General features: G+C 37.5%; 1 protein-coding gene and 1 pseudogene across 4 annotated transcripts in view; one reads left to right on the top strand and one right to left on the bottom strand.

Annotated features, from left to right (window-relative positions):
• RASSF8 (Ras association domain family member 8) overlaps positions 1–25,157 on the top strand; it is a 122,613-nt gene that overhangs the window by 38,267 nt on the left and 59,189 nt on the right. For 3 of the 4 annotated variants that reach the window (XM_038577113.1, XM_038577114.1, XM_038577117.1), the window contains one exon: positions 1,056–1,155. The gene's annotated coding sequence lies outside the window, so the exon portion shown is untranslated. Of the gene's footprint in view, positions 1–1,055; positions 1,156–7,645; positions 7,759–25,157 lie in introns of those variants that run through there. The other variant, XM_038577115.1, reaches the window with a different exon arrangement.
• Positions 12,868–13,673, bottom strand: LOC100685022 (annotated as a pseudogene).

The following is a 25,157-nucleotide window of genomic DNA, read 5'->3' on the forward strand; positions in this document are numbered from 1 at the left end:
AACTATTAAGTTATATGAAATATTAGTCTGTTAACCAGACTGAGAGACACTGTCTCCATTCAGAGGTATAGTAGCCTTATAGGGGAAGCCCAGCTATGGAAGGGGAAATTTTGAGGTAACTTACCCCTTCCTCAGTTGTGTTTGAAATTTATATGTTTTCTGATACCTTGCATCAGATTTGGGTTCTTTCTGAACTGTATACTTTAATTTGATATTTCATACTAAGATTTTAAGGATTTTAAGTTTTTTGATGCTTTTTTCTATTGATAATAAAAGCGTCTTGGTGTGCAAAAAAAAAGTAGATGATAGAAGATAGTCTTGTTACTAAAGTAAACCTTTCTATAAATAAATGCAGAAACATCTGTTAAGGGCATAGTCTGAATGGGGCAGACATCTGAATTGCGTCAATTCCCGCCTTGCGGCCAAGATTTCTTTCTTAGGCTTTCTTTATAACTAATGGCAGAGTTTCACATTCTCACAGCATTAGGCAATAGAATGGTCAAGAGAACTGGTGCCAAGTTATGCTCTTTCTGGGGTTAGCTAGTGGTAATAATTTTTACTCACCAAAGAAAAGTGTGGCATGTTTTGGTTTTTATTTTTGAAGACTGAAAACCTGAGATCTCTCCTTCAACGTCACTTTTAGGCCCTGACTTTAGGCAGTTTTCCAAACGTCTAACTGCTCAACTGCTTTCAAGAAATTACTGTGGTCTTGCAGGAAGCTTTGGTCAGGAGAAAAAGAAGGCACATAGTCTTTCCTAGAACACCATGGGCCCATCAAACAAACTTTTTCAGAAACAACTGAGATTCCTTTTTTTTCAATGGCACAAAAATGCTAATTGAAACCAAACAGAAAACAAACCCACCCCACAAGTATGGCAGTTCAGATGACTGAGGGGAAGGTCAGAGAGGGGAGGAGAAATTCTTCTTGGGAAAACTTTTGAAGCTAAAGCTTATGTATTTTGCTCTTTGATGATTATAAGTTAAAGTGGGGTGGTTTAGCATTTTTAAGATAAAAATTAGCCAGGACTGTAAGAGAACACTGTGTACCTTTTCAGGTGCCTGTATAGCTCTTCCTAGAATACCTGTCTGGTGCTCTACTCTTCCTCAAGACTACCTCAACACTCCTCCCACTTGGGGACTCCAGCATGTGGTAAGGTGAGTCTGAAAATTTGTACTCCTTGCATATATCCTAGAAGAGTATCACTTAAAGTGACATTTTAAAAACAACTTTTGAAAATTTTGGAAAACTTTCAAAGGTTGTATTCACCGGTCAACTCTTAAGAATCACCATTTATAAAAAAAAAAAAAAAAAAAAAAAAAGAATCACCATTTATAAGGCCTATATTTAGATAAGGCTAAAGTTTAATTAGCAATAGTATCCTTTGCCAGTGTAATATAAACCTTAGGTTCAAATTTGGGTTGACACTAATAGCATTATGAAACATGCTTTATATTTCAAATCTGAAGTCTGAAGCAAATCTTTGCAAATTAATATGTCACCACTCTTAGGTGTCCTGAGCATTACTCTACTTGTACTTTAAATTGGCAGCCTTTTTAAAAAAAATTAATTAGCTTATTTATTTATTTAAAGTGTAAGTTTTAATTCCAGTTGGTATACAGTGTTACATTCATTTCTGGGTGCAATACAGCAATTCAACACTTTCATACATCATCCTGTGCTTTTCAGAACAAGCACACTCCTTAATCCCTATCACCTATTTAAACCATCCCTACACCCCTCTCCTCTGGTAACCATCAGTTTGTTCTCTATAATTAAGAGTGTGTTTCTTGCTTTGTCCCTCTCTCTTATTTTATCCCCTTTGTGTATTTTGTTTCTTCAGTCCTACATATGAGTGAAATCATAGGGTATTTATTTTTCTAGGACTGCTTATTTCACTTAGCACTATACTCTGTAGCTCCATCCATGCCATTGCAAATTGGCAAGATTTCATTCTTTTTTGTGACTAAATAATATTCTAAATATTCTAGTGTGTGTGTGTGTGTATTTATATATATTTATACTGCTTTGTGTATATTTTATGTATGTATATATATAAATTTATATATAAAATTATATAAATACAGATAAAGAAGGCATGAGGTATATGCCGTATCCATTCATCAATCATTGGATAGCAGCATCTTTTAAAGCAGAAAAGTATTTCTAAGTAAAGGTTAGAAGGTCTTGATAAGTCTGAAATAGCTTTTAGTTTGAGCTTCCATACCATAAGTAGTGCAATTGACTTCATTAGGTAAAGGAGGTCACAAAGTCTCTTGAGGTGGGAATATACAAAAAAATTAATTTTCACTTTTTGTATGCTTGATGTGTATTCTCTCTTGAACATTAAAATGACTCCTTGGTCTCGGAAAATAATTTGACCTTGTTTGTAGCATGTGAATCACTTGTGAATAAACTGTTCACATTTTACAGGTGAATAAACTCTTACGGGCACCAACCAGCACACCGTCTTGTAAATTCCTTAGTCCTTCATTTGCAAAACTTATGTGCTTACATTTTTGCCTCAATGATGATTTTTGAAGGTCTTACATAAATAAATTCCCTCTTGAAATAAAAAGTGTAACCATAGAGCCTTGTGGTAATTACTAAACTATGTGGAGGGAAATGGATTCCTAAAACCACAAGTCTATATCCTCACTGGTTCAAGACTCTGTTGCATTGCTTGTGGCATTAGCAAAAATACATGGATTGAAAGCAGAAGTCTGATTCTAATAGAGCAATTCTGTTATATCTGTGTAAGAGCTGAAAAATTCTAGTTAAGCCCTGCTATTTGTACTATAGTCTAAAGAAGAAAAGTAAGGAACAAATGTATTATGTAGTCCCACTTACTATAGTTCTCTCCATAATTGTGTCATCACTGAAATTTTAGATTTAGCTTTCATCACTGGTAAAGCTATTCTGTAAATTTTTCTTTTCATTACATTATTTTCTATTTAGGAGGGTTTAAGTAAAAGTTACACCAAGAGGAATTGTGGGTTCAGATTTAATGTTTAGAGATTGTACACACTTGGGTTTGAATGTTTCAATTTTTTTGTTTCTTTTAGAACAAACACTGAACACTGCTAGTTTTCTCCTCATACAGGTAGGAGATGTGGGAGTTGCCTAGAGTTTGTTGCTAACAGAGTTAATTTTTTGCTGTTTCTTCTCAAATGTTTAGTATACTAAAAATTATCAGCCTTTGATTCTTGACTTCAAGTGCAAAGAGACTCCCTTAGCATACTACCTTGCTTTCCTTTTTTAAATGAAGTTTTGTCTGTTTTAAATAAATGAACAGTTCCTGGGTGTGGTATAGCCATACATAAAACTGTTTTGCTCTTGCTAGTTACTGAACTAACCCGTTTTAGTCATTGAAAGAGAGGGTATGTGAGTTCCCTAAAGTTTTTTGAAATGAAGCATCTAATTTTAGGCATGTTAACTTTGATGCAACAAAACTAGCTTTGAATTCTCAGTATTGCTACACTGTGAAAGTACCTTAATTTTATTATTTTTTTTTATGAAGCAACTTTAAGTGTTTAATGTCTTACAATCAGAATATTTCTACTAAATTTCTCCACAATGATGCAGTTTTTCCTGAGCCATTATTCTTTTAGGGAATGATAGAGAATAATTCACATTTTACTTATTACAAGGCATCTTTTTTTTATGTTTGTAAATTTGAGGCTATGTGGGAACTTTCAAGCTCCATTTTATGTAAAAAAAATTACATAAAACAAAATAAGATTTTACATATTATTTATTTACTTCTATTCACAATAGGACTGCATTCTTCTCCCATCCCCGTTTTCTGGTGCCTTCCTGTAAGAGGCATTTAATAGAGGGGAAAAAATGATAAACAGGACTAAGCTCTATAATCTTTTTTCCAAACTGCCTTGTAAGTAATTTCCCATAGTTTCTGTAATGAAGCTTATGATGGTTGTATCTTGTGCTTCAGGTAGTGGGAAGTAGTTTCAAAATACTCTCAACATTTTATATTTTAAGCTGTGTGTGTGTGTATGTTCGTGTTTTCAGGTTAGGTTTTCTGCCCCATGTAGATTTGTGGGATTTATTTCTTATATGTTTATGCTTAGTTTTAATGGTTTAGATGGGAGCATTTCTAAATAAAACTTACAAAGAAATATTTGTTATTATAGGTAATTCATGCACACAGATTTTAGGAGACTCGAAATGATCTCTTGGCAAAAAAACTTAGTAGAAGAGGGGACAGTTTCTGTAATTTAAGTTGTCATAGTAACCTGCATCAAACCCATACTTGGAATCCAGGCCTGAAGAATTTCAGTGACAATAAACATTCCAGTTGCATTCATCTTTTTTTTTTTCCCCTCTGAGAAAGGAGTCATCGTGATCTAATTATTTCATTTCTGTTTTTAGCAGATGAGTAGCAGCTTGTATTTTTTAGCACTTTGAAATTTCCCTGGTAGAGTAAAAATGAAAAGTTAGCTGTTTATATTTGAAACTGGCATTTTCTGATAATGTATCTCAAATTAACTATTTCAGATGAAAAGATAGGTTCAGTCTAATGGTTACTTAATAAAATATGAAAAAAAGGAATTTGATAAGGATTTGAACACATTGCCATACACATTTGTTAACATGCAAGTTTTTATACTATGAGTATTGGAATCTGATTTACATGGAACTCTGATTTGGGAATGTTAGGATTTTCCTAATATCAAATTGTTAATATATTTATTTTATGGCATCTTTTACTTAAATGAATGTATTTAAGTAAAAAGGATGAGGTATCATTTAAATTAGAGTAAGTTTACTTTGAGAAATTTATATCGGCATTATTTTTAGATTATGCTCTCTTTCACAAAGGACAGTAGAATGTTGTTTCTAATAACAAAACTTTTAGGGTTTGCTTCACTCTTGCTTTCTGCAAGATACTGATTACTAATCAAGGTAATTTGGAGTTAAAAACATTTCTACTTAAACAAGAAATATTAAGAGAAATAAGGAGATAAAGGTATGTGTCCATTCATTTTAGGAAACTTGGAAAACAAATTGGAAGAGTTTGTGTCTAGTCTAACAATATACATAAAAGACAAAATTAGCAGTTATTGGATATAACTTCTGTAGATACAAATGGTAATACTTTTGTAGACACTTTTCTACATATGTATGAGACTCTTAATCAAATGGATAATTTTTTTAGAAAATATAAATCAACAAAATTTGAAGGAAAATATAATCACCTATTATCTCACTGTTTAAAGATCTTTACTATAAATATTTTATGGGAAGTGTCCACAAATTAGGAATCAAGCTGTCGATAACCAAAATACTAATAATGGTGAAACCCTAGAATTTTATCTCCTATTAGAATTAGCATCATACTTGCTGTCATCACTACTTATCTAAATTAACTATGAAATATCCAGCCACTGTATTAAGAACAGAAAAAGAGAGAGAACTATTGGCAAGAACAAAATTATTTGCAGATAATAAAAATGCCCAGAATACTTAAACTAATGTAGTAAAATTCCACTGTAATGTAAATATCATGGTTTACATAGTAGTAATAGTTCAAAAATTAAAAAACAAAGAGTCCATTCCTAGTAGCAATAAAAATTTATGCTGAGGATTAAACTCTGTAAGAAATGTGAATGGCCCATGGGCAGGAAACTCTTAAACTCCATTCTGAAGATGCAGAGACCCAGTGATTCTAGATAGCAAGGCAGTTTATTAATTATTTCCCATGTCTTCATATTTGTATATTTAATGTAATTCTAATCAAAATCTCAGAATTTTTCATAGGTCAGTGATTCTAAATTTCATTTTTATAGAATAAATAAGAGCCAAGAGATGTTTACATAAAGAATAATGGAGAACTTATAATGATACATATTAACTAAAAATAGTATGATGTCAGGGCGCCTGTATGGCTCAGTGGGTTGAGCGTCTGCCTTCAAAGGTCATGATCCTGGAGTCCTGAGATCCAGCCCCGCATCAGGCTCCCTGCTCAGTGGGGAGTCTGCTTCTGTCTCTCCTCCCTGCTCCTGCTCTCTCAAATAAATAAAATCTTAAAAAAAAAAAAAATAGTATAATATTGATAAAATACTTGGAACAGAATAGAAAGTCAAGAATATTGTGTTGGTAAGAATGTCATTACAAATAATGAATAGAAAAATACAATAATAAATATATTAGAAGATAATGTATAATAATCTTGGACTTGGGGAAGGATGGATTAAAATATAAAAGCAAAGGTTGAAAAGAGAAAAATTCATATATATAATTTAAAAAAATTTCACAAATGTCAGGTCACAAATAGGCAACAATCACTTGAGGAAAAATATTTATTATCTCTCCCTGTGATAGATACATAGAGAAAAATAGTTAATACCATATATAGTTAGTTCAAATCAGTAATAATCATTATTTAATTTAAAAATTAGATGATTGTTCTCAGTAAATTGTTTAAAAAAGAATGCAAACAGATATAGACCTAAAGATTTGTTCAGGCTTAGCGCTTAATAAAGGAATGTCATATTTGGTATATCATATCACTAAGGATTCAAAAATGTGCATGAGACATATATAAGTGACCTTTGTGTAAAATGTAACATAGATAATTGTAATTAATAATGTTGGCTGTGAGAGAAGATAGATCAGAATGCTCATATATTGCAACTACAGGGTAGACCGTGTAGCAGCCAGTAATGGAATCTACCTAACTACCTATCTGCTTATTTATAGATAATTTTTTTTTTTTACTATTTAATGAAATGGAAAAATGATAGTAACCTAAAAAGTAACAATGTCAGGATAGATATAAACTATAACCTTGTATTTTTAAGTGTATTTACATAGAAAATAAATAAATGAGGCAATATGCAAAGTGTTAATGATGGTTATATCCAAGTCATAGAGCAAAATAATAAGAATTATTATTATAGATCCTCTAAAACAAATACATTTATAATCAGAAATTTGAAAATAGATTTAGTTTTCTAAAAATCTAAGGTTGATCAAAAGTCTAGGATTTCATTATATATCTTCTTTAAAAAAATTATGGTCAAGACATTTATTGAGATAGGTTATATACAGAATTAAATAACGAGAGAATCATCAGAGTCTCTGGTTAGGGCTGAACAGACTTGTGACTAGCATTCGTATTAGACTGTGGTATATACCTGTGCATCTGGTAATTATGCCTCCTGGGAGTGTGGGGCCCAAGATCCCTGAGAAAAAGAGCAGTGTGTTGCTGTTTAAATCTTAGCCCTTTCCCCCGTGCCTATGTATCAAGTGCCACAGCAATTTAAATGTTCAAATATTGATTGCCAATGATGTTGAATCAAACTTACTGAAGTTTTTATGGATTAAGTGGGAGAATTAAGACAGTTATTTTAATTCTGTAGCCATTTGATTATTTCCCCTTCTCTCCCCGTCCCCATTGACTCTACTGTTTTGTTCACAACAAAATGTAAGACTTAGCAAGGTCATGGGGACTTTTTTTTAAGTTCCTGGGCAAGGAACTTAATAGTTCTTAGGAAGTATACCTAGCGTGAGATGCTGTACCTCTGAAGCCTTAAGTATTAACTTTGTTTAATTTTTTTGTGCTGTACTTCCTGAATACAGCTTTTAACAGTGGACTTGTTTTTTCCAATAATTACGGATTTGCAGGTACCACCTCTCCTTCGTGACTAAGAAAAAACTTTGGCCTTTGGTGCCTAAGGCCCTGAAAAGGTCCTGGCATAGCATTGAACCTGTCTCATCACAAGTCACATATCCATGAGGTGAGCGTGGTGGCCAGTTTCCAGCAACAGGAAGCATGTCGTTAAAGAGTTTCACTTAATGACAGATGAACCACCTTGAAGTTTAAATAAAATTTGATTTAACATTGTCATAATAGTTTTCAGATTTTTTAGATTTGTTTAATTTTCTCCTGAGACCATGCTTGATTCTAAAAGTAGCTTTTCTGACATATCTGATAACTTCTGTTTTTCTGAAATTCTAGAAAAGAGCTTTTTAGCAAAGCATCAGTCCTTATATATTTAAAACAAATGCTCAGGTAGCCCGAGTGGCTCTGCGGTTTAGCCCCGCCTTCAGCCCAGGGTGTGATCCTGGAGGCCTGGGATCGAGTCCCACGTCAGGCTCCTGGCATGGGACCTGCTTCTCCCTCTGCCTGTGTCTCTGCCTCTCTCTCTCTCTCTCTCTCTCTCTCTGTGTGTGTCTCTCATGAACAAATAAATAAAATCTTTTAAAAAAATTGCTCATTTAAGAAAAAAGTAATACAATTAAGTTTAAAATGTACACGAAGGTATAAAGTGAAAAACAAGATTACCTTCTTCCTCTTTGTATTTCCTGTACTTAAAGGTAACCGTTTTTAACAGTTTCTTGGATATCGTTGCAGAAAATGTGTACCTACAACATATATTTATACTTTTTTAAACTTACAACAATAGTTGTGTGTGTATGTGTATTACACAAGATTCTTTACAGGTTCACTCCTTTAATCACCAGGATAATCTTAAAGCAGATACGATTATCAAACCGCATGCTGAATTGGTGGGAATTCAGTGAATATTTATTCCATTTGGCTGAATTTGTATATAAAAATAATGATAGTATGTAATTACTTAATATGCATGAGACTATGATTGAGTCTACTCCTGATTGCACCAATGACTATCATTTTCTGTGACCTGGTTTCTGTCCCTATAAATTGAATTGTGCCTATATCTCCTATCCACCTGAATGTGGTAGGGAGAATACAAAAAAAAAAAAAAAAGAAAAAGGAAAACAGGGCTGGGCAGCCTGGGTAGCTCAGCAGTTTAGAGCCGCCTTCAGCCCAGGGTATGATCCTGGAGACCCGGGATTGAGTCCCACGTCAGATTCCCTGCATGGAGCCTGCTTTTCCCTCTGCCTCTCTCTCTCTCTCTCTCTCTCTCTCTCTCTCTCTGTCTCTCTCTCTGTGTCTCTCATGAATAAATAAATAAAATCTTTGAAAAAAAAAAGACAGGGCCAAAATACAAAATCAATTTTTGTTCTTGTATGCTACTAAGATAATACTGAAGTAGTAATGATACTATAACATTCCTTCTGATTTTACAAAGCCAATTTCTTTTATCTAAAGTGGACCTCATGGAAGTCATAAAAGTAGAATAGGATGGAGTCCATATTTTCTGCCCTTAGGGAATATATAGCCTCACCAAGTAAGAAGGTTCATACCAGATAGGAAACACAGTTTTTATTGCCAGGTGATACTATGTTATAGCAACTCTTGAACTTGCACACTCTCTCTTTCCTCTTTCACTCTTCCTTTCTCCCACATTTCAACCAGAGTATATTCAACTCCTTAGAAATTTAGGGAAACTAGTCTTAAACCTCCAGTTTCAAAGCTTATGAAAGTCTCTTCATGACCTTGCTAAGTCTAGAATCTTTTTGCCTCCAGCAAGCATCCCCTCATCGGTCTTTGACTTGCCTCTCTGGATAGTCTTCATTTTGCCTAGGATTAAACTTTTCTCTCAATGGTTTCTGTGAAAACACAACACACACACACACACACACACACACACACACACACACCATTAAGTAGAAACAACCAAAGACCTGGAACTTAGAGGAAAGAGACTCATATTGCAGGAAGGGCAACCTTGATAAGTCTTTCTAGACTCTGGCTTCATCCTTATCCCTTCCTTCCATGATGTCTCCAGAAGCTGTCAAAAACTGCCATGTATCATCTGGACTCATCAATCAGGGTACAAGTCAGTTTATCCTGTTATTAATTGTGTGAACTTGACTGCTTAGTCTCTAAACTCCAGTTTTCTTACTCAGATGTTAGGTAAGATTAAATTATACACCTGACTCTTAATGTGCTGTGGTTAAAGGTGCTGACCTCCATGCAGTTGAAAATCCACATGTAACTTCTGACTCCCCAAAAACTTTACTAATAGCCTATTGTTGACTGGAAGCCTTATCAATAACAAACAGTTAACAAATATTTTATATGTTATATGTATTATATACTGTGTTCATACAATAAGTAACCTAGAGAAAAGAAAATGTTAAAATCATGAGGAAGAGAAAATACATTTACTGTACTGTATTTATTGAAATAAATACACATGAAAAGTAGACCCACACAGTTCAAACTTCAGGGAGTCAACTGTACATGTAATGGTCTTAGCATGTACGAAGTTCAATATATGCTAATTATTCAATATATGCTAATCATTTTTATTAAAAGAGTGGTGCTTTCCCGAATGCTTCAATTTTGTTACAGACTTCGGCTAGATATACTTTTATATTAGCTGACCTTCATTCTTCCATACTGTGGAAACTATGTAATTGTTCAAAGTAAATACTTTGGAGAGTGAAACATCTTATGCTGGGATAACAATGTGAACAGTTGCTATTCTAGGCAAACAGGATGAGTGGTCACTCAGGGTTATACCCATAGTGCCTTATTTGTGGTTCATGCTTAGGGAACACAGGTCATTAAGTGAGACAGTGAGGATATAGGACAAGTGAGGACACATTCATCTTTTTGAGTTTTAGTTCCTTACTCATTAAATTGAAGTTAACATTAACTAGCTCAAAGGGTGGCTGTAAAGGTTAAATGAAATTGTGATCTCGTAAAACATATTATATATGTGAAAATTAGACACCTGTTAATTCCCCTCTCCGTCTCTGCAAATTTCCTTAGCTGTCCTGATGGATAAGTTTTGTGTATAGCTGTGTTATGGACTTACTTCTCACACCTCCTTAATGTATCTTTATAGTGCATTTGGTTGGACATTGTAGGTGGTAGTCATAACGAACTACACAGGTGTTTGTCAGTTCCTCTCACAGGAGAGTTGGTCTGTATTGCTTCAATTAAGCACTTTTTTAACATCGAAAGGCATGAATTGTAGTGTTCAGGAACCACAACTGCTTTTCCTATAAATTCTCCTCTGGTATGTTTTTCTTCCTTTGTGTTTTCCTATTCTTTTGGATGATGCATAGTCTAAATAAGAAGATTTGTTCTTAAATATTTCAAATATGAATGTTTATGCATTTAATAGACTGTGTGTGTGGGCAGCCCAGGTGGCTCAGCAGTTTAGCACTGTCTTCAGCCCAGGGCCTGTTCCTGGAGACCCAAGATCGAGTCCCACGTCAGGCTCCCTGCATGGAGCCTGCTTCTCCCTCTGCCTGTGTCTCTGCCTCTCTGTCTCTCTGTGTATCTCATGAATAAATAAATAAATAATTAAAAAAAAAAAAAGACTGTGAATCAAAGGCCTTTGTTTTGTACATCAGCTACAGAGATGCATTTCTTTCTTAGGAAAAACTATCTAGCTGTAACCTTGAAAATTAATAGAATAATTGGTAATATACATACCAAATTTAATTTTCTTATGATTTATAAATAAATTTTTTATTTTTATTTTTTTTAAAGATTTTACTTATTTATTCATGAGAGACAGAGACAGAGAGGGGGGGGGGGCAGGCAGAGGCAGAGGCTCCCATGCAGGGAGCCCGACCTGGGACTCAACCCCAGGTCTCCAGGATCAGGCCCCAGGCCAAAGGCAGCACCAAACTGCTGAGCCACCGGGGCTGCCCTAAATAAATTTTTTAAAACACAAAACTGGAGGAAGTAATAGACCTCAAGTTTTGAGTCTTTTGCAAAATGACCACAGCATTTTCACCATTATCTTCCATAGTTCTCTCATTAGCAAATCTGTGTTCAGACCTGGTATTGCCCAGTCTTCAGGCTTACAGAGAGTCTATGGGGGACAGACAGGTAGTAAATGATTTTAGTCCTGTCATAAATTATGCAGTAGTGGAATGAAGGTGTGATGGGAGCATGGGGAAGATTGTGCAGAGGTTAAGAAGGATACCATTTAAGTGCTTAAAGGTGAATAGGTATTTAGGGAGTAGGGAGAAAGTCTTTGAAAATGGACTGGGAAATAGCATATGCAAAGCCTAGAAAGGCACATAAGAAGCATGATTTGTTTGGATCTTAACAAGTACAAGTAGGTGTGAATATGAATGTGGATGGGAAGGAGAGGACTAATTTAAAAAACAGAATTCTTATTCTAATTGATATAAGCAACTTTTTCTGGGGCTCTGGATTTTATTGTATTGAAAGGATCAAAATTATAAGCAGATAAAGTTCTAGTTGGAGAAGTAGAAGTGTTAATGACTTGGAGCAACCTAAACTTCAGATACCTCTGTAAGGAGAAAAATTACTCACATTCTTTATTCTTGATAGTTTCTCTGTAATCTCAAGAAATTAAATATTTAACATATTCTCATTCTTCAAAAGGATATTGCTACTTTAAGATATTCCCACTTAAAAAATTAGATATATATAGATAACATTAAAAGCTATATATACTGTTTCCAGCCAGGTTGATTTAACATTCCATTCATTTTGTTAACATTTTCTCCTGCGAGCTGTTGGATGGCCACCAAACAATTTTACTGTGCAAATTCTTTGCAAATTTTACCTTGTCAAAATGAATTGTGTGAGGGATGAAATAATTAAAAATTGCTTTTTTTTGTACAGCAAATAATGCTTTCAGAAAAAACATGCTGATATTAACTGCCATTTCTATTCCATTTTGCTTCCAAGAATTGTTTGAATGTATACTCCATTTTTTATTATACGAGAAGTAGAAATATAAATAATGATTTTTACTGTTAACAAAATAGTAATTTCATATAGTAATATTTATATCCTCAGGTGAAAACTAAAATAGTGTCATATGAGTGACTTAGTTCTAGTACCATCTTGCCTGCTTCATTTTGTTTTCTCCCTGTACTACACCATAGCATATGTGTGTGTGTGTGTGTGTGTGTGTGTATATATATATATATTTATTTATAGTTTTTATTTTTTACTTGGAAATTACTTTGAACACTCAGATTTGAGCTAGAAGAAACCAAGACTCAGTTAGAAACTGATTTGCTCCTTTGATTGATTGATTGATTGATTGATTGATTGTAGCACTAGGATTTATTAAACTGTGTCTTAGTAAAGGTGCTGGGACAGTCTGCCAATTTTTCTTGAGCAATGACACTAGGAAATTGACAGCTAAGGGGATGTTGTACATGAGCTCATCATCTGTCATCTTCACGTGGCCAACAGCCACTGCCAGACATAGCACCTTCTTCATCTGGCATTTGATGGTGTATTTCACTTCATCCACTTTGGCCACCATGTTCTCATTGTAGGTCAGCAAGGAAGGGAACTTGCCAGCCTTATTCAGGCCTGGACCCAGGATTCATGGGATCTGCTTGATCAGAGATTCCGAAGCCAAAAAAGCATCATACTTCTTGGCCAACTTCCTGACTAGTTTTTTATTCTTGTTGAGTTTCTTCAGCACCTCAACGTCCACGTGGGGAATATCCACTGCCTTGGCCTCATCACAGTGCTGCTGGTCCCCCAAAACACACTTGGAGAACTTGGGGCGGGGGATGGACTTAAGCCTGATGGTACTCAAGAAGTGTTTGTCCTTCTGAGGGTCCTAGTTCTTTAGGCTGATCTGTAGCTCCACTGTCTCCAGAAACTTCCAGTGCTTGTGCTGGTTCTTGTGGAGGACCTTCTGCACCGCCTCGTACAGGGTGTCGTGGGAGACTTTGCTGCTCATGGTAGCCAGAAAAAGAGATTTGATTTGCTCCATTAAGACAGACATCTTCTCTAGGGGAGAAACTCTTCCACTCATCTTTGTGGTCCCAATGCCTAGCCAGTAGATAAAGATCTGTCAAATAGATGGATACATCTCCTACAACCCATAGCTTTTAATTCCTAATCAGTCTGTGTTCTTTGCTGTACACATACAGTTCCCCTGTCTTTTTCTACTGCAAAATGGATTTACATAGCAGCCGCCCTAGGTTTCAAATTATGTGTAATAATTTGATATGCATAGTTGTTGGCTATCATAATCCCATCCCCATCTCACAAGAAAGCCAGGCTCACCAACATGTTAGGACAAGGGGACTATCTGGCCAAGAACCAGTGGATATACCAGAATATTCCTAAGTTTAATTTCCACACTCAAAATGGATGGCACTTTGTGCTTTTCAGTATGTTGTTCATGCTTCTTTTGATTAAACTACAGAATCAAGAGATTCTGTTGCATTAGAGACTATATTTCTAATAGTGTTTCTAAGAAAGAGTAGTTCCACCATCAGGAGTGTTTAGGAAATTTGTGAGAGCATTGTTGGTTATCACAGTGATTGAAAGAATGCTACTGGCATTCAGTGAATGGGTAACAGATATGCCAGGCATCCAGCAGTGCACAGGACAATTCCACACAGTAATATTAAAATGGCACACTGTTTCCCTATTGAAAAACCACAACTGAACATAACTCTTTACATATATACACAACGCATTTTTGCATTGTCTTAATATATAATGAATTTTCCAGGAATGTAACTATTATGGAAATTAGGGAAAATCATATTTAATTCAGTATTTGAAAGAGTGGTTCCCCAGCTTAATAACCATGTCATAGACAGCAGTCCCCCTTGTAGTATTTGAGTCAATATACCTGCATCAATATACCTGCATTTACATACCTGCTTATATAACGGTTGCATTTATGGCATAGGCATACCTCAGAGAGATGGCAGATTTGGTTCCAGACCATTGCAGTAAAGCAAACATCACAATAAAGCAAGTCAAATGAATTTTCTGGTTTCCCAGCGCATGTTAAAGTTATATTTACACCATAGTCTATTAAGTGTGTTATAGCGTTATGTCTAAACAAACAACGTACATACTATAACTTAAAATGCTTTCTTGTTAAAAAATACTAACCTTCATCACAGCTTTCAGTGAGTGGTAATTCTTTTTTTTTTTTTTTAATTTATTTTTTATTGGTGTTCAATTTACTAACATACAGAATAACCCCCAGTGCCCGTCACCCATTCACTGCCACCCCCCACCCTCCTCCCCTTCTACCACCCCTAGTTCGTTTCCCAGAGTTAGGAGTCTTTACGTTCTGTCTCCCTTTCTGATATTTCCCACACATTTCTTCTCCCTTCTCTTATATTCCCTTTCACTATTATTTATATTCCCCAAATGAATGAGAACATATAATGTTTGTCCTTCTCCGACTGGCTTACTTCACTCAGCATAATACCCTCCAGTTCCATCCACTGTTGAAGCAAATGGTGGGTATTTGTCATTTCTAATAGCTGAGTAATATTCCATTGTATACATAAACCACATCTTCTTTATCCATTCATCTTTCGTTGGACACCGAGGCTCCTTCCACAGTTTGGCTATCGTGGCCATTGCTGCTATAAACATCGGGGTGCAGGTGTCCCGGCGTTTCATTGCATTTGTATCTTTGGGGTAAGTCCCCAACAGTGCAATTGCTGGGTCGTAGGGTAGGTCTATTTTTAACTGTTTGAGGAACCTCCACACAGTTTTCCAGAGTGGCTGCACCAGTTCACATTCCCACCAACAGTGTAAGAGGGTTCCCTTTTCTCCGCATCCTCTCCAACATTTGTTGTTTCCTGCCTTGTTAATTTTCCCCATTCTCACTGGTGTGAGGTGGGATCTCATTGTGGTTTTGATTTGTATTTCCCTGATGGCAAGTGATGCAGAGCATTTTCTCATGTGCATGTTGGCCATGTCTATGTCTTCCTCTGTGAGATTTCTGTTCATGTCTTTTGCCCATTTCATGATTGGATTGTTTGTTTCTTTGGTGTTGAGTTTGATAAGTTCTTTATAGATCTTGGAAACTAGCCCTTTATCTGATATGTCATTTGCAAATATCTTCTCCCATTCTGTAGGTTGTCTTTGAGTTTTGTTGACTGTATCCTTTGCTGTGCAAAAGCTTCTTATCTTGATGAAGTCCCAATAGTTCATTTTTGCTTTTGTTTCTTTTGCCTTCGTGGATGTATCTTGCAAGAAGTTACTGTGGCCGAGTTCAAAAAGGGTGTTGCCTGTGTTCTTCTCTAGGATTTTGATGGAATCTTGTCTCACATTTAGATCTTTCATCCATTTTGAGTTTATCTTTGTGTAGGGTGAAAGAGAGTGGTCTAGTTTCATTCTTCTGCATGTGGATGTCCAATTTTCCCAGCACCATTTATTGAAGAGACTGTCTTTCTTCCAATGGATAGTCTTTCCTCCTTTATCGAATATTAGTTGCCCATAAAGTTCAGGGTCCACTTCTGGATTCTCTATTCTGTTCCACTGATCTATGTGTCTGTTTTTGTGCCAGTACCACACTGTCTTGATGACCACAGCTTTGTAGTACAACCTGAAATCTGGCATTGTGATGCCCCCAGATATGGTTTTCTTTTTTAAAATTCCCCTGGCTATTCGGGGTCTTTTCTGATTCCACACAAATCTTAAAATAATTTGTTCTAACTCTCTGAAGAAAGTCCATGGTATTTTGATAGGGATTGCATTAAACGTGTATATTGCCCTGGGTAACATTGACATTTTCACAATATTAATTCTGCCAATCCATGAGCATGGAATATTTTTCCATCTCTTTGTGTCTTCCTCAATTTCTTTCAGAAGTGTTCTATAGTTTTGAGGGTATAGATCCTTTACATCTTTGGTTAGGTTTATTCCTAGGTATCTTATGCTTTTGGGTGCAATTGTAAATGGGATTGACTCCTTAATTTCTCTTTCTTCAGTCTCATTGTTAGTGTATAGAAATGCCACTGACTTCTGGGCATTGATTTTTGTATCCTGCCACGCTACCGAATTGCTGTATGAGTTCTAGCAATCTTGGGGTGGAGACTTTTGGGTTTTCTATGTAGAGTATCATGTCATCAGCGAAGAGGGAGAGTTTGACTTCTTCTTTGCCAATTCGAATGCCTTTAATGTCTTTTTGTTGTCTGATTGCTGAGGCTAGGACTTCCAGTACTATGTTGAACAGCAGTGGTGAGAGTGGACATCCCTGTCTTGTTCCTGATCTTAGGGGAAAGGCTCCCAGTGCTTCCCCATTGAGAATGATATTTGCTGTGGGCTTTTCATAGATGGCTTTTAAGATGTCAAGGAATGTTCCCTCTATCCCTACACTCTGAAGAGTTTTGATCAGGAATGGATGCTGTATTTTGTCAAATGCTTTCTCTGCATCCAATGAGAGGATCATATGGTTCTTGGTTTTTCTCTTGCTGATATGATGAATCACATTGATTGTTTTACGGGTGTTGAACCAGCCTTGTGTCCCAGGGATAAATCCTACGTGGTCATGGTGAATAATTTTTTTAATGTACTGTTGGATCCTATTGGCCAGTATCTTGTTGAGAATTTTTGCATCCATGTTATTCAGGGATATTGGTCTGTAATTCTCCTTTTTGGTGGGGTCTTTGTCTGGTTTTGGAATTAAGGTGATGCTGGCCTCATAGAACGAATTTGGAAGTACTCCATCTCTTTCTATCTTTCCAAACAGCTTTAGGAGAATAGGTATGGTTTCTTCTTTAAACGTTTGATAAAATTCCCCTGGGAAGCCATCTGGCCCTGGACTCTTGTGTCTTCGGAGGTTTTTGATGACTGCTTCAATTTCCTCCCTGGTTATTGGCCTGTTCAGGTTTTCTATTTCTTCCTGTTCCAGTTTTGGTAGTTTGTGGCTTTCCAGGAATGCGTCCATTTCTTCTAGATTGCCTAATTTATTGGCGTATAGCTGTTCATAATATGTTTTTAAAATCGTTTGTATTTCCTTGGTGTTGGTAGTGATCTCTCCTTTCTCATTCGTGATTTTATTAATTTGAGTCTTCTCTCTCTTCTTTTTAATAAGGCTGGCTAATGGTTTATCTATCTTATTAATTCTTTCAAAGAACCAACTCCTGGTTTTGTTGATCTGTTCCACAGTTCTTCTGGTCTCGATTTCGTTGAGTTCTGCTCGAATCTTTATTAACTCCCTTCTTCTCTTGGGTGTAGGATCTATTTGCTGTTTTTTCTCTAGCTCCTTTATGTGTAAGGTTAGCTTTTGTATTTGAGTTCTTTCCTTTTTGAATGGATGCTTGTATTGCGATGTATTTCCCCCTTAGGACTGCTTTTGCTGCATCCCAAAGATTTTGAACGGTTGTATCTTCATTCTCATTAGTTTCCATGAATCTTTTTAATTCTTCCTTAATTTCCTGGTTGACCCTTTTATCTTTTAGCAGGATGGTCCTTAACCTCCACGTGTTTGAGGTCCTTCCAAACTTCTTGTTGTGATTTAGTTCTAATTTCAAGGCACTATGGTCTGAGAATATGCAGGGGACAATCCCAATCTTTTGGTATCGGTTCAGACCCGATTTGTGACCCAATATGTGGTCTATTCTGGAGAAAGTTCCATGTGCGCTTGAGAAGAATGTGTATTCAGTTGAGTTTGGATGTAAAGTTCTGTAGATATCTGTGAAATCCATCTGGTCCAGTGTATCATTTAAAGCTCTCGTTTCTTTGGAGATGTTGTGCTTAGAAGACCTATCGAGTATAGAAAGAGCTAGATTGAAGTCACCAAGTATAAGTGTATTATTATCTAAGTATTTTTTCACTTTGGTTAATGATTGATATATTTGGCAGCTCCCACATTCGGGGCATATATATTGAGGATTGTTAAGTCCTCTTGTTGAATAGATCCTTTAAGTATGATATAGTGTCCCTCTTCATCTCTCACTACAGTCTTTGGGGTAAATTTTAGTTTATCTGATATAAGGATGGCTACCCCTGCTTTCTTTTGAGGACCATTCGAATGGTAAATGGTTCTCCAACCTTTTATTTTCAGGCTGTAGGTGTCCTTCTGTCTAAAATGAGTCTCTTGTAGACAGCAAATAGATGGGTCCTGCTTTTTTATCCAGTCTGAAACCCTGCGCCTTTTGATGGGGTCGTTAAGCCCGTTCACATTCAGAGTTACTATTGAGAGATATGAGTTTAGTGTCATCATGATATCTATTCAGTCCTTGTTTTTGTGGACTGTTCCACTGAACTTCTTCTTAAAGGGGAATTTTAAGAGTCCCCCTTAAAATTTCTTGCAGAGCTGGTTTGGAGGTCACATATTCTTTTAGTTGCTGCCTGTCTTGGAAGCTCTTTATCTCTCCTTCCATTTTGAATGAGAGCCTTGCTGGATAAAGTATTCTTGGTTGCATGTTCTTCTCATTTAGGACCCTGAATATATCCTGCCAGCCCTTTCTGGCCTGCCAGGTCTCTGTGGAGAGGTCTGCTGTTACCCTAATACTCCTCCCCATAAAAGTCAGGGATTTCTTGTCTCTTGCTGCTTTAAGGATCTTCTCTTTATCTTTGGAATTTGCAAGCTTCACTATTAAATGTCGAGGTGTTGAACGGTTTTTATTGATTTTAGGGGGGGATCTCTCTATTTCCTGGATCTGAATGCCTGTTTCCCTTCCCAGATTAGGAAAGTTTTCAGCTAGAATTTGTTCAAATACATATTCTGGCCCTCTGTCCCTTTCGGCGCCCTCGGGAACCCCAATTAAACGTAGGTTTTTCTTTCTCAGGCTGTCATTTATTTCCCTTAATCTATCCTCATGGTCTTTAATTGTTTGTCTCTTTTTTCCTCAGTTTCCCTCTTTGCTATCAACTTGTCTTCTATGTCACTCACTCGTTCTTCCACCTTGTTAACCCTCGTCGTTAGGACTTCTAGTTTGGATTGCATCTCATTCAATTGATTTTTAATTTCCGCCTGATTAGCTCTAAATTCTGCAGTCATGAAGTCTCTTGAGTCCTTTATGCTTTTTTCTAGAGCCACCAGTAGCTGTATAATAGTGCTTCTGAATTGGCTTTCTGACATTGAATTGTAATCCAGATTTTGTAACTCTGTGGGAGAGAGGACTGTTTCTGATTCTTTCTTTTGAGGTGAGGTTTTCCTTCTAGTCATTTTGCTCAGTGCAGAGTGGCCAAAAGCAAGTTGTATTGGGAAAAAGAGAAAAAGAGAGGAGAGAAAGAAGGAAAGAAAAGAGAAAGAGAAAAAAAAGGGAAGAAAAAAAAACGGAAAAAAAGAAAAAGAGAAAGAAAAAGAAAGGAGAAAAAAAGGGGGGGTGGGGGAAGGAAACAAATCAAAAAGCAAAACAAACAAAACAAAACAAAACAACAAAAAAGAACCACCGGGGAGTATCTTCTGATTCTGTGTACTTTAAGTCCCTTGGCTTCTCCTGGAAGTTGTCCGTCTAGCTGGTGTTCTGGGGGAGGGGCCTGCTGTGCTGATTTTCAGGTGTTAGCAGTTGGGGGAGCTGCTGTGCCCCCGCCTGGTGCAGGGCTCAGTGGGGGTTGTTTACCCCGTGAGGCCGCAGGAGGAACAGCCCCAGTGGCGGGGCAGCTCTGGAAACCTGGATTCAGCTCCGGCAGGAACTCCGTCTGCAGGGCCTGGAGGCTCCGGGGCGGGGCCGCTGATCTGCTCAGCTCGGGGCAGGAGCGTCCTCGCTGTCCTGGGCCCTCCCGGCCTCTGCCTGTCCCAGGGGAAGGCGGGATCCTGGGCTGTGTCCCGGCGCCCTGTGCTCCGGAGCCTGCGCTGGTGGATTCGCGCTCCCGGGCCGCGCAACCCCCTCCGCGTAGCTGCCGCCCGAGCCCCTCCGAGCTGCTCCTGGAACCACGCAGCCCCCTCTCACGGAGCCTCTTCCTCTGTCCAAGCCCCTCCGAGCTGCTCCCGGGGCTGCGCAGCCCCCTCCGCGGAGCCGCCGCCCGAGCCCCTCCAGCTGCTCCGGGTCCCGCCGGGTCCCGCCGTGCGCGCTGCAGCCCTTAGGGGGCTCCGCGCACTCTCCTGGGCGCGCAGTTGCTCTGTTACTGTCTCAGGGAACCCGAGGGCATCCTCGCCCTCCTGGGTCCTGCTCCAACTCCCCACGAGCCCCTTTCCGCCCGGGAAGGTCGGTGCAGCTCCTGTGTCTCCGGGACGGGGCTCTCGTGTCCTGGGGACACTCGCCCCGGCCTCAGCCCGGCTCCTCGCGGGCCCCTCCCCCTTGGAGGCCTTTGTTTCTTTACTTCTTTTTCCCCCGTCTTCCTACCTTGATAGAAGCGCGAACTCTTCTCACTGTTGCATTCCAGGTGTTCTCTCTTTAATTCTCAGGCCGAATTCATAGATTTTCAGGATGATTGGAAGGTTTTCTAGGTAATTTGGTGGAGACAGGTGATTTGGAGACCCTACTCTTCCGCCATCTTGCTCCTCCCCTCCTCGAGTGGTAATTCTTGATCACAAATCACCATAACAAATACAATAATAATGAAAAAGTTTTAAATGTGAGAATTTCTAAAATATGAGATACAAAATGAGCAAATGAAGTTGAAAAAAATAGTGCGAAAAAATTTATTTGTTGCAGGATTGCCACACACTTTCAATTTGTAAAAAAAAAAAAAAAAGAAGAAGAAGAAGAAGAAATAGAAGAAGAAGAAAGAAACAAACAAAGGACCTGCAAAGTGCAGTAAAGCAAAAGCACAATAAAATGAGGTGTGCCTGGAAAGGCATAAGCATCTAGCTGCTTTAGTCTGTCTTTCATTTACATATAAGTTCTTGTCTCTCTGTTATAAAATATTTTTCTTTTCTTTCTTTCTTCCTTGTTGAGAATAGCCTGTTTGGGGCTAGAGGAAACACAAGGGTAGAAACAGAAAGACTCATTAGAAGGCTCTTGCGGTTATTCAGGTTAGCAATTATGGTAGGGAAGATAGAGATAGAGCTAACAGGATTTTCTGACAGATTAGATATGGGTTATGAGAGAAAAAAGTCAAGGATAACTGTAGGCATTTGGGCCTGCGCAACTGAAAGGATGCATTCTAGTTGCTTTGAACTGCAATGAAAGAGTATGAGTGCAACAGTTTATGGAGGTAGGAGTTCCTTTTAGACATGTTGAGTTTGAGATATCTACTGGACATAGGAATGGCAATGTTGACTAGGCATATGAATATGAGGCTGAAGTTCAGAGAGGGATCTGAGCTTGAAATACATGGGAATTGTCAAGTATATGGTATTTCAAGAAATGTTCGAGTTGAATGAAATCACCAAGGGAATGAATATAAATAAAAAAAGGGTAAAGGACCTATGATTGAGATTTGGGATTCTCAAAGATTAAAAAAAGCATAGAAAAGAGATTGAGAAAGAATATCAGGGAGGTTGGAGGAAAAGCAAGAGAGAGTGCAGGTGTTCTGGAAGCCAAATGAAGAAATTATATCTGGAGGGGTGAGTGAAAAATTGACTCTTAGATTTAGCAATGAGCTAAACATGATGGATGAGCTTGGTTTGGGTGGAGCAATGGGGGTAAGAGCCTGACAGGAATGAATTCAATAGAGAATGGAAGGTGAGAATATGAAAAGGCAGTTAAGTTATCCTCCCATGGAAGATAGCTGGTAGGGGAAGTAGGATCAAAAGGAAGGTGTTTTTGTTTTAAGATAGGTAATATAGCTACTTATTTATTCTCTGATGCACTATAAAAATCAAAGGAGATAGTGATGATGCTGGAGCTAATATAAGGGGACTGGCATCCTGGTTAGCCATGGTGTACCTATGACTGCACCATTGGTTTTCCAAGCATCTAGTATGCCATAGCTCTGGAATAGCTAATTGATGCATAATACAAATACAAAATAGATTTTGAGGCCCTGGGATCTGAAAGTGTTGTCACTCACCAGAGTTTCTTCCTTTTTTGTTTAGGAAAGTTGATCAGGCACCAGCCAAGGATTTGGGCTTTATTTAGCCAGACGCTAAATTAGAAATTAGTGGGAAATCAGAAGGGAAGGCAGAAGCAATTCATGTTCTGTAGGCAACTGCCTGAGAACAGCTAAAGTTTGTCCTTCTTGTCCACTTGGAACCATCTTAACCATTTTGACTTGTAGGCAGAATGGCACAGGGCCTTTAGAATAAGGAAAGTGAGGTACTTATGAGGGCACAAAATATAAAGAGGCACTCTCTTTAAGAGTCATGCAAATACAATGTCGGCACTTGAGAATGATGCCTCCTTGCATTTTGTACCCTAGGCACCTTGCTTGCTATACACCCCTTAGTTCCCCCAGTCCTGAGAATGGGCACTGCAGTTTAAGGAACAATAGAAATTATCTTTCCCTAATTACTTCTTCTCATATTACCAGTTGGAGGTTAAGGTTAATGTGCTTTGGTCAGTCTCTTATTCCTCTCCTCCCTACATATCTGGTTCTTCGACAACTAACAAATGAAGAAGACTTGGTAAAGAAGAAAAGAAATGCTTCTGGGCTGCAAAATCCTATTGTTGGTGATGAGACAGAGTGGGGAATGACTGGTTGGAGCCTTTGGCCCAGGAACATGAAATTTTGGATACCTAAGAGACTGGAGAGAGGGAAATGGGGGACATAAGGGAGACTGGTTGGGATCAATTCTATGAAGACTAGAATAGAAACTGTCCCTCTCTAGCTTAGTACATTTGTCATTTTTAAGAGTTTTTAAGTGCCCCGGTACCATTTTATCTTTCTATCTTTGGAACCCAAGGGTGATAAGAGGTTATCACTTATCTTGTTAGTGCTAAGAATTGAGTTTCTGGTTCTGCCCAAGTGCAGATCTGAGAAAGATCTTCCAAGGTCATCTGAGGAATTATCCATCTTCATACCTCAGAAACCAAAGGAGGCCTTACAGCACATCTGCAGAACCCAGAGAATTCTCAAGGCTTTGTGTCCTGGAGAATATTGTCAGTTGGTCTTGTGCTTGTCCCCTCTGAGGGAGCCATAGTGATAAAGGTATAATAATCATGGACCATCTTGATCATTCTATCTGAGTTGATCTGAGTTGACAGATTTTCATATGAAGAACATTTAGGACCAAATAAGTAAAATGGTGCCAATGTGCTTGTATGAAAACTGAGTCAGTTGAAGGAATAGTGGAGAGAAATATACAAAGATGGCTGTGAGGAGCTTCTATCAAGAGGAAAATTCTAGAGAGGCAGGCAGCTGACACATTTTGAAGAGAAAGGATGGAGGTGGTTAGAGATATGGTCCGTGATTTTCTTATAATTGAGACATTGCTGATTATGAGACTGAGGAAAAACCCACTGAACTTACAAGTGAGAAAGTTTTCTTTGTTTTAAAGTGGCTCGTGGTAAAAACTGGAATGGCAAAAGTCCCTGACTAATTATGAATGAAATAAAAGGTAACTGATTAATGATCCTATTTTTTAGTTCTAGAGGTAATTCACTGCAAAAGTTATACCCTTATATGTTTCAGCCACATATGAATGAATCTGAGAGCAGTACTAGGAGACAAAAGAAATTTTTATTTCAGTTTCTTCTGCAATGAAGCCTGATGTTGCTTTAGTTTGTGTTAGTTCCATATCTAAGAGTTTAAAGTCATCTGCCCATGGAAAGCAGTCCTCACTGAAAATAGTAGACATTTGACTTTATTCAGTGTTGCATAGTGAGGAGGTCCTTTGAGAATTTCCCCAGAACTTATTTTCCAAAAAATTAATCAAATACTTCCCAGGAGAGCTTTCTTCTTTTTTTCATAAGCAATATTATTTTTGTTAGTAATAGTTAACCTTTCTAGGCCCTTGCTTCTTCTCAACCTCTGGTCGCACAAAGGATGTAATTAAGAAATGGAGACTGACCCATGAACTTCATTTTAAATCTAGTGTCTTTAAATCTTTTGTTTTCATATATGTGGCAAATAGTAGACTTTTTTTAAATGCTTTTTTGAAAGCACTAAGTATAATGTATATTCTGCTTAATTATTTCTTTTATTAGATGGTAGAGTTTATTAGTTCATGGTTTGAGCTCTGGTTGTAAACTGCCTGGATTCAGATCCTGGCCTTATTCCTGAGGTATGTGATCTTTGTAACTTCTCTGTGCGTTGGTTTCCTCTTAAATAAAAAGTAGAGATAATAATAGTGCCTACCTTTTAAGATTATTATGAGAACTAAATAAATTGATACACTTAAAGCACTTAGAACAGTTTCTGGCATATGATAGGTACTTAATAAATATTACACGTGACTTTAACAAAAGCTGCCAGGCATTTAATATTTAAAAAGTGAGAAAACCAAATCTCTGCTGCTTCTTCAAATAGCACTGTAACTGGCAATGAATACTTGAGTGTTGGTTGTGTGAATTGTAGATCAGCCTTTTTATAGTGGATGTAAATAGCTTCCTGTGTTTCTGAAGATGGAGGAATAGAAGTCATCTTCCCGTCTGGCCTCATATCAGTATATCACTCTTGACATACTCTTGACACTGTTTATATATTATTTATATTTCTGCTAATCATATAAGTGAGCTGGGTTTTTAAACATTGGTGGGGACT

The sequence above is a fragment of the Canis lupus genome, chromosome 27 (genome assembly GCF_011100685.1).
Source record: "Canis lupus familiaris isolate Mischka breed German Shepherd chromosome 27, alternate assembly UU_Cfam_GSD_1.0, whole genome shotgun sequence".
Classification (NCBI taxonomy): Eukaryota; Metazoa; Chordata; class Mammalia; order Carnivora; family Canidae; genus Canis; species Canis lupus.